The sequence below is a fragment of the Myxine glutinosa genome, chromosome 8, assembly GCF_964187855.1.
Source record: "Myxine glutinosa chromosome 8, kmMyxGlut1.1, whole genome shotgun sequence".
Lineage (NCBI taxonomy): Eukaryota > Metazoa > Chordata > Myxini > Myxiniformes > Myxinidae > Myxine > Myxine glutinosa.
This window is the reverse complement of record NC_136268.1, coordinates 64,456,960-64,467,577: the sequence shown is the minus strand read 5'-3', so window position 1 is coordinate 64,467,577 and position 10,618 is coordinate 64,456,960.

Here is a 10,618-nt window from a genome sequence, read left to right as displayed (position 1 = left end):
ATATGTGCTATATATCAAATGGTCATGTAACATGTGGTAAAGTTTAAATTTCCTCTGTTGAACGGTTTTTGATGTACACTCAGTATGCGCTATATCAAATGGTCAGGTAACATGTGGTAAAGTTTAAATTTCCTCTGTTGAACGGTTTTTGATGTACTCTCAATATGCGCTATATCAAATGGTCAGGTAACATGTGGTAAAGTTTAAATTTCCTCTGTTGAACGGTTTTTTATGTACACTCAATATGCGCTATATATCAAATGGTCATGTAACATGTGGTAAAGTTCAAATTTCCTCTGTTGAACGGTTTTTGATGTACACTCAATATGCGCTATATCAAAGTCATGCCACATGTGGTAAAGTTTAAATTTCCTCTGTTGAACGGTTTTTGATGTACACTCAGTATGCGCTATATCAAATGGTCAGGTAACATGTGGTAAAGTTTAAATTTCCTCTGTTGAACAGTTTTTGATGTACACTCAGTATGCGCTATATCAAATGGTCAGGTAACATGTGGTAAAGTTTAAATTTCCTCTGTTGAACGGTTTTTGATGTACACTCAGTATGCGCTATATCAAATAGTCATGTAACATGTGGTAAAGTTTCAATTTCCTCTGTTGGACGGTTTTTGATGTACACTCAGTATGCGCTATATCAAATGGTCATGTAACATGTGGTAAAGTTTAAATTTCCTCTGTTGAACGGTTTTTGATGTACACTCAGTATGCGCTATATCAAATGGTCAGGTAACATGTGGTATAGTTTCAATTTCCTCAGTCGAACGCTTTTCGATGTACGTTCTTAACAAAATGCAGACACATACACAACCGATTGCTTTACCCTGTATTTCGCTTCGCGTGTGTGGAGTAATGCCATGGTTGAACCTGAGCTTCTGCTTGCCAGAGAAAATAAATTCGAGTGTATAGTTGTACATTCCAAAAAAATCCTGTATTTTTCAGAGGAGTCTGCAGATGAACTGGTTTCAGACCCACAGGTAAAGTTGAAAGTTGAATTTTTCTCCACCTGGCTAATTATGTTTGCCTGAAGGCACTGTCGATTCCAGCAGTTGTGCTTCGTCTCAACTTTATATTCAACATCACAGACACGAAAGCTTTGAGTGACCGTGTTCTTAGAAAAAGATGCGATGACCTCCATATCTTTCTAACATCTAACTGATTGAAATGCAACTAATATGAAACCGAACGAGCTCCTGGAAGAACGCAAACTTCTGCGCAACTCGCGCAACTCGGTGCTGGAAAGGTTTACTCCACTAGAAAACAGTGAACCACCTTTAGAAGCCATTTTCCCCGCAGAGCAGGGGTTGGTCTTTTTCGACGCACCGTGGTCCCCTTTTTGAAGCAATGTTTTATGGCCGGATGCTCTTCCTGCCGCCAACCCTGTTGGTCGCCTCTTGCGACACACAGGGAATTACCAGTGAACTGGTACTCAATTTGCCGACCTTGGAAGGATGAACAGACTGAGTCAACCCCCCTGGTGTTAATTTACTGATTGACCAGGATTCAAACCCAGGATCCTAGGATCCCAAGCCGGCACCCTAACCGCTAAACCAACACCAGGCTTCCACTAGGAAACGTGACTCTGAGCTGAGAGGGTTACTAACAATGCCGGTAACCGATGTAGTGACAAAACTCTCTTTGTCAAAGCTGAAGGTCATAAAGAGCTCCTTAGCTCACCTATTAAGCTTGGCATTGGCTTCACGGTTAAGATGGCTGGCTTGAGGTCTTAGGGACCTGAGTTCAATCCAATGTCAGGCTGTTGAAATAACACTAGGTGGGTTGACCCAGCCTGTCATCCTTCTGAGGTTTGGAAAAATGAGTACCAGATGACTGGTAATATGGGGGCATTGCATCAGCAGCACAGCTGCACCCACAGAGAATGATTCAGACCAAGCAGCCACAGGCTGCACATGAACCACGGCAGCTCACCAACTCACAGCCATTTTGAAGTTGTTGCACCGTTGATGCACAACTTACTCCACCAAATAGTCATCAAATTGTACAATCAGTCTCCTGGTTGTCCCCCGTCGCACCGCAGAGCGAAAGGGAGACTATGGTTTTCCCATCCGTCTGTGCGTGCGTGCGGGTGTGCGTGCGTGCGTAAGCGAAGGACCGAATTCTAATTTGGCGTGTGGGTGTAACCCACATCAAAATCCAAGATGGCCGCCGCCATGTATGTCTGACGCCATGTATGTCTGAACCTTGTGAGCGGAATATCTTGAAAAATAAGCGAAGTACCAACTTCTAATCTGGTGTGTGGGTGTATCTAGGCATAAGGAAGAACGCTATTGAAAATTGGGTCGCTACGTTAAAATCCAAGATGGCCGCCGCCATGTATGTCTGACGCCATGTATGTCTGAAACTTGTGAGCGGAATATCTTGAAAAATAAGCGAAGTACCAACTTCTAATCTGGTGTGTGGGTGTATCTAGGCATAAGGAAGAACGCTATTGAAAATTGGGTCGCTACGTTAAAATCCAAGATGGCCACCGCCATGTATGTCTAAACCTTGTGAGCGGAACATCTTGAAAAATAAGCGAAGTACCAACTTCTAATCTGGTGTGTGGGTGTATCTCGGCATAAGGAAGAACGCTATTGAAAATTGGGTCGCCACGTCAAAATTCAAGATGGCCGCCGCCATGTATGGCTGAACCTTTTGAGTGGAATATCTTGAAAAATAAGCGAAGTACCAACTTGTAATCTGGTGTGTGGGTGTATCTAGGTATAAGGAAGAAAGCTATTGAAAATTGGGTCGCCACGTCAAAATCCAAGATGGCCGCCACCATATATATGTCAACCTTGTGAGCGAAATATTTTGAAAAATAAACGAACTACTAACTTATAATCTGGTGTGTGGGTGTATCTAGGCATAAGGAAGAACGCTATTGAAAATTGGGTCGCTACGTTAAAATCCAAGATGGCCACCGCCATGTATGTCTAAACCTTGTGAGCGGAATATCTTGAAAAATAAGCGAAGTACCAACTTCTAATCTGGTGTGTGGGTGTATCTCGGCATAAGGAAGAACGCTATTGAAAATTGGGTCGCCACGTCAAAATCCAAGATGGCCGCCGCCATGTATGGCTGAACCTTTTGAGCGAAATATTTTGAAAAATAAACGAACTACTAGCTTATAATCTGGTGTGTGGGTGTATCTACGCATCAGGGAGAACGCTATTGAAATTGGGTCGCCACGTCAAAATCCAAGATGGCCGCCTTACGTCTTCCACTTTGTCAACTCACATCACTTCACCGACGGAGGACCTAGGCGTAACGCTTGTTTAACATTCTTCTTCACAAGAAAGTAGATGATACACTTGTGTTCCACAGCATGACATTTGGCCAAAAACATGGTTTTACCCAGAAAGCTTTGACCACCATCGATGTCACTTCCTGTACAACTTGCTCGTGGTCGGAAACAGAATTGTAGGAAATATAATATTTTTATTGTCTGCCTACCTGGCAGTGAAAGAAAATTTAAAATCATTCCAAACATGAAACTTCTCGTTTTTAAGGATGTTATAAATGACACAAACAACATGCACGAACAACTAATGTAACGTGTTAGATAGGGTGGTGCAACAGACACTATGGGGAAATGGCAGTAAAACCCAGAATTAATTTACTTAAACACTTTTAAACCTCTTTAAACCTTTTATTTAAATTGAACTATACTCGAAGACTGTAGGATACAAATGTCCTTCATAATACTTCCAAGAACTACCCAATATATCAATACATAGCATGAGAGGGCATGGCATGTGTTTTTAGGTGAAGAAGAGGCCACCAATATGGCTATGTACGATGTTGGTTGATGCTGTGTTCTATGGTACTCAATCGCCATCACATCTGTGTTCTATGGTAAAGCAGAGTACATGATGGCATACACTTGCGCCTTATTTTATTTTGCGATCTGATCAAAGATGGCCGACAGTTAGACTGGCAGCCATTTTAGTTGTAAAAAACCTGATATCGAACACGTCCTCAACCATTTCTCGGGCAAGCATTTACCAGTCTTGTTCAATACTGGCACACAGATAACGAATGATGGCTAACATATGTGCGTCATTTTTTTTTCGAGATCAGATCCAATATGGCCGACTGGTGGCCATTTTGTTACTTAAACGTGTCCCCAACCATTTATTGAACATGCATGGTCCGATTTTGTTCAAACTTGGCACAAACACAGCACATGACGGCATATACGTGCAGTTCACTTTATTTTGCAATTCATCAAAGATGGCCGACTGGTAGACTGGTGCCCATTTCAGTTGTAAAAAAAACCCTGATATTGACCACGTCCTCAATCATTTCTCGGACATGCATTTACTGATCTTGTTCAAATTTGGCACACAGATAAAGAATGATGGGTTACATATGGACATCATTTTTTCAAGATCATATCCAAGATGGCTGTCTGGCGGCCATTTTGTTCCTTAAACGTGTCCCCATCCATTTCTTGGACATGCATGGACCGATTTTCTTCAAACTTGGCACAAAGAAAATACATGAGTATACATATGCAGAAGATTTTGTTTTGTCATCCGTCCAAAGATGGCCAACTGACAACGTTTAACTCTGTATGGCAAAATTCCTAAAACAATGGCGGGGGCTAGGACACGTTGTGTCTTTTTACCTCCGCCACCAAAAGTGGATGGAGCTTATGTTTTCACCCCTGTCTGTCTGTGTGATTGTGTTGTGTGTGTCATGTGTGTCACAATGACACATAGATTCGATTTCTGTCCGTTTGTCTGTCTGTTTGTGAACAAGATATCTCAAAAAGTTGTGGACGGATTCGGATGAAATTTGGCAGAGATGTAGCGTATGTGACAAGGAGGAATTGAATAGATTTTGATGAAGACCCGGATTCGGATCCGGCTACTAGAAAATTTGAAGTGATTCTTCACCATTGGGAGATCGGGCCAAAAACGATACACAGCAGGATATCTCAAAAAGTTGTGGATGGATTTGGACAAAACTTGGTGGACCGGTTGGGTGTCTGACAAGGACAAATAGATTCGATTTTGGTGAAGTTTGAATATGGATTCGGATATGAGAATTATTTAATTTTAAAGTGATTCTTCAACATTGGGAGATTGGGCTAAAACCAACATATAGTAGGATATCTCAAAATGTTATGGATGGATTTGGACGAAACTTGTTGGACAGGTTGTTCGTGTCATGAGGAAGAATCGATTCAATTTTGGTGAAGATCTGAATGTGGATTCGGCTACAAAAAGTATTTAATTTTAGAAGCTAAATATTGATTCTTCAGCATTGAGAGATCGGGTGGAAAGCGATATATAACATGATATTTAAAAACGTTATGGATGAGTTATGAATAAACTTGGTGGACGAGTTGGTTCGGTGACAAGAACCAGCCGATTAGATTTTGGTTCAGGTCCGAATCCAGAACCGGCATATCAGTGGGATACAAAATGTAAACTGTTCACCAGGCGGAGGTGTGCTCTCCACTGAGTGCTGTTCGAGTTGTTCTTGTTTTCTTCTCTTTTTGTCTGTGTTTCTAAGTTCTTTGGTTCAGTCTTCTCTACCATCCATGTATATGACATTGTTGGTGTTCCACACGTTGTGAATCCTTTTATTTGTCCACTCCGTTTCGCCCCAAGGATAGATCTTAGCCTTTTCTTATATTTAGCTTCTTCTAATTTTACTTATTGATGTTCTATTTCATTCACTTGGAACATTCAGTTCTCTGGACGGATTTAGACGAAACTTGGTGGACCGGTTGGGTGTCTGACAAGGACAAATAGATTCGATTTTGGTGAAGTCTGAATATGGATTCGGATATGAGAATTATTTAATTTTTAAGTGATTCTTCACCATTAGGAGATAGGGCTAAAACCAACATATACAGGATATCTCAAAAAGTTGTGGACGGATTTGGACGAAACTTGGTGGAGAGGTTGTGTGTGTGAAAAGGACTAATCGTTTCGATTTTAGTGAAGATCTGAATATAGATTCGGCTACAAAATTTATTTAATTTTAGAAGCTAAATATTGATTCTTCAGCATTGAGAGATCGGGTGAAAAGCTCTTGGAAAAGAGACGACTTGGAACATTCAGTTCTCTGGACACCATGGTGTTAAGGAACATGAGTACTAGCAACATGTGAGGGGAGAGTGAAGGAACAGTTGAACTCCCAAAATCCAGGCTTGCAGCAAACCTCCATTCCTTTGTTGCTCTTTTTCTCTCATTGCAGAACTGCCTTCAATACGCAACTTTCAAAATGATATAATCTGCCCCAGAATGCTTGGCGGACATGTGCAGAAACCTGTGGCACTGCGGTTCATCGGGGATTGTTACCTATGTCGTGCGTACCAGATAAGGATTGTTACTTGAAATGGCTTACAAAGCTTCTAAAAGAAGCCAAAAATACTTGGAAATGTACCTGCGAGAAAGGGGTGTGTTTCCGTACAACACAAGAGTTGGAGATCTTCAAGAACATGCCCCAAAAAACGGAATGCTTGCAGCTCCCCGTACTGCAAACTCCCAGAGGCGGCGTGGATCGGTGCAAAGCCATAGGTTTATTGATGGGAGGGTTCCACCCAAACCTTTTACCATCGCTGCCAGTGAGTGTACTTTGGAGCTTCCGGGATAACCTTGTACTAGTGAGGTACCCGTGCTACACATGCGTGGGAGGCCAGAAGCAAACAGACAATGCAGAAACAGCGAATGTTAAAGCATGAAACCAATAAATTCCACATTCCTGTAGCACCTTCAGTTGCACGTCAGACATGGACAGGAAATTTGTGAAGGACTTCTATGAAAAACGTACCCGTTCGCAAACAAACGGGTACGTTCACGTATAGAAACATCGATCGTTGGTCCGTGGCGAATCTGCATATGGCGATCCGCAAATTTCACGTTTAGAAGGTAGGAACCGTCACGGCATTTCGTCATTCACTTGAACTCGATATCTTTTTTCATTCCAAACAGCATAACTCCAATCACAAATTAAATAGCATTAATATAAAAAATAAACTTTTAACAACATTGTTAATGTTTCCTTCATTGTAAAAACTACCAAGTCAACAGTTAAAAGGATTTTGAGCTGATAGGTGTTATGGCCTTGGCAAGATTGATGGAGGCAGCGATCTGTTAGCTTATTCTCCGCCCAAATAGCTATGTGGAATTCTCTCATGTAGAGATTAAACCCACATTGTTTGAACTTTGGCCGAGGTCATTATTTACTTTCAATTATGTTTATATACGAATCAAAAAGAAGATAATTGGTTTTGGGTCATCCTTTCCACATATCTTGTCAGATTGTGAGTTGGAGAGACGACCGTGATAGCGGGGTGGGGGTTGGCTTTATCTCAAGCAGGGATTCAACCCATGTCCTTATAAAAGGTCTTTGTCCGAGGTTATTATTTTTAACTGTGTGTTTTCATTCATCAGGTTGCGATCGGTGTAGCCATTTGTGCGGTACCCGGGAAAATAACGTTATGTGGGAGTGCAAACCTGAAAATTCTGGAGACCAAAGCTGAAATTGGAAAAACAATATAGCCTATTTTACTCCAGGATGTCTCAGGATTACCCACCCAAAATATCGTTGCGATCGGTTCAGCCGTTTTTGCGGTACCTTCGAACGGACGGACAGACAGACGGATGGACATTTGGTGAATTATAGTAAGACTAGTGAGGTACCCGTGCTACGCATGGGTGGGAGGCCAGAAGCGAACTGACAATGCAGAAACAGCGAATGCTAAAGCATGAAACCAATAAATTCCACATTACTGTGGCACCTTCAGTCGCATGTCAGACATGGACAGCAAGTTCGTGAAGGACTTCCATGAAAAACGTACCCATTCGCAAACAAACGGGTACGTTTGTTCCATACCCAGTCAATGGCGAATCTGCATATGGCGATCCGTGAATTCACATTTAGAAAGTCGAAACCATCACGGCATTCCGTCATTCACTTGAACTAGAGATCTCTTTTTTCATTCCAAACAGCATAACTCCAATCACAATTAAATAACATTAATATAAAAAATTAACTTTTAACAACATTCGTGACATAAACAAATATTTAAATCCTGATGTGAAGTTCTGTATGGTTGGGTGAACACAATTACGAATTCAAAATCGTAATTGTATTCACTCAATTCCAATCATCAATTGATACTTCAACAAAACATTTAACACGATTAACGTTTAACGATTTAACATTACGATTGAATGACGGTTGTTTTTGTATATCATCAAATCCGCGCATTGCCGTCATCGGTCCACTTCCGCATTCGTGGCAGGTTCATAATTCTCATCAAAATCTAAACAGTATTTGTAGAATTTCAATAAAAGCCACATCACTGTTCATATTGGTAAATATTATTCCATCGTGTTTGGAAAAACTGGAAAATTGGAAAACTTGGAAAAACAATATAGCCTATTTTACTCCAGTGGGGTCCTAGGATTACCCACCCAAAATATCGTTGCGTTCGGTTGAGCCGTTTTTGCGGTACCTTCGAACGGACAGACGCACGGACATTTGGTGAATTATAGTAAGATGAACAAGGCATGCTTGGCGATTTATTTAATGGAGTCTGCAATCGGAAAGATGACGCTGTCATTACCAACTTTAGGCAGACTTCCCATAGGGAGACACTCTAACTGGTTTGGTTCCTTCTTATCACCGATGGGAAGGTCATATCTGGGGTAAGGCTTGTCAATGCACAAAAGAAGTTTTAAATGATGAAATTAAGTATTAATTATGTTTGGGATGAGGGATGGGAGAGTGGAAATGGGAGCTGTATGGGCTGTGAGGACCCTGTTATGAATGTAATTTTTTTCGGTTCCAGGCCCACAACATTCATTTTCCTCTATCTTTGCATCTCAATTGTTAAAAGGAGAAGTGTGTGTGTGTGTGTGTGTGTGTGTGTGTGTGTGTGTGTGTGTGTGTGTGTGTGTGTGTGTGTGTGTGTGTGTGTGGTGTGTGTGGTGTGTGTGGTGTGTGTGGTGTGTGTTTATATATCCACTGCTGCCGCCAGCTTGTACAAACAGGAAAATGTAGGAACCCCACATCTCTCATCCACGGATATTTCTCGTATTTCCATGATTCCAATTTGCATTCAGGAACAGAGCAATTTGGGTTAATCATTTTAAAATGACCACTCTTTAATCTAAATGCTGAAAATGTTTTTGAAGTGAATATTGGAAACACATATTTTGTGATAGCAACGGCAGGTTAAAAGTGCCCGGTGAGCAGAAACAAGTTAATGAAAACGCACACACAGCGCATGCGCAAAACACCGTTAGCATCCATACGCCATTTCAAAAGTTTCGTGTTGCTCTCTTCTCTGCAGAACTTGAACAAAGTGGATCTTTTTACACTCATCAACCCTCTCCTTTTTCCTGTTCGTTCATTCCTTCCCTCCTTATATTTAACGCTGACGCCTGACTTTGATTGCCCCAATCTTTCATGAGCCTAGATTTTTCTATACAAAATAACCTGATTTCTGAGACTATTTAAGCGTGTGGCTTAATATCCTAAAGTCGTGCTTAAATAACACCAGACGGGTTGACTAAGCCCGTCATCCTTCTGAAGTTGGCAAAGTGAGTTCCAGCTTACTCGGAGCAAGCCAGACGAGTAGCCTAACTGGCGGAGTGGCGACCCATCCTGGATTGTTAACCAATGGGAGAAGGATCATCTGTCCATCCATCCTGCATTGAAATGGAATACTTAAGAATATGTTGTGCATACCTTGTGCTGTGCTTAAGTTTAAGTAAGAGGAGGATAGATTTAAATAAGATTGGTGAATGAACGTTTATTTCCTCCTTTTTTGGTATTGTGGCCTTAGTCCTGCTTTCCCAGTCATTACCACACCATGCGTAGTGAAAAACAGGGTTAAGAAATTGGTTCACTTCTATCCGTCTCATTATGTCTACAAATGTCAGTCTACGAAGGAGAAACAACCTAGTTTCAATGGAATTATATATTTTGAACATGAATCGGAACATGAATAGGAAATCAAACCTGCAGTTTAACAGTTATTTGGCTCGGAAATCTTCCTTATCGCACATATGCAGAGTAGTGTAGCAGCATAGCAAACCTGTTGTGCATTTTGTGATACAAGCACCAAATTTGGCACAAATGTACATTAATATGTTGCGAACATTTTCAGATATTGGGCCACTTGAAATTCCGTATTTTTTTTTTTCAAATTTTTTCAAATTTCGTAATTTAAAATTTTTCGGGTGACACCGTCACAATTTCGGTCTTCGAGGCCGGCCGATATAGTGGGGCGGCTTAGCCCAAATATTCAAAAGAATTGTGCATTTTGTGATACAAGCACCAAATTTGGCACAAATGTACATTAATATTGTTGTGGATATGAGGACTGTATATTTTTTGATTGTGTGCTGTACTATTGTGATTATTGTTTATTCTGTGCCTCCTGCCTCCGGAGCTGTGTAAAGACCAAAAGGGCGTCCCATAGTCCACAAGCATACACGTCAGCCAAGTAATAGAATATACCTGTTGATAGTTATCTCTTATTCTGTGTTTTAGGGTAAGGCTGTGTCTCCCATTAATTGAAGTACTCCATTGCACCAGTGAAAGAGATAGATTCCCTTCCATTCCCA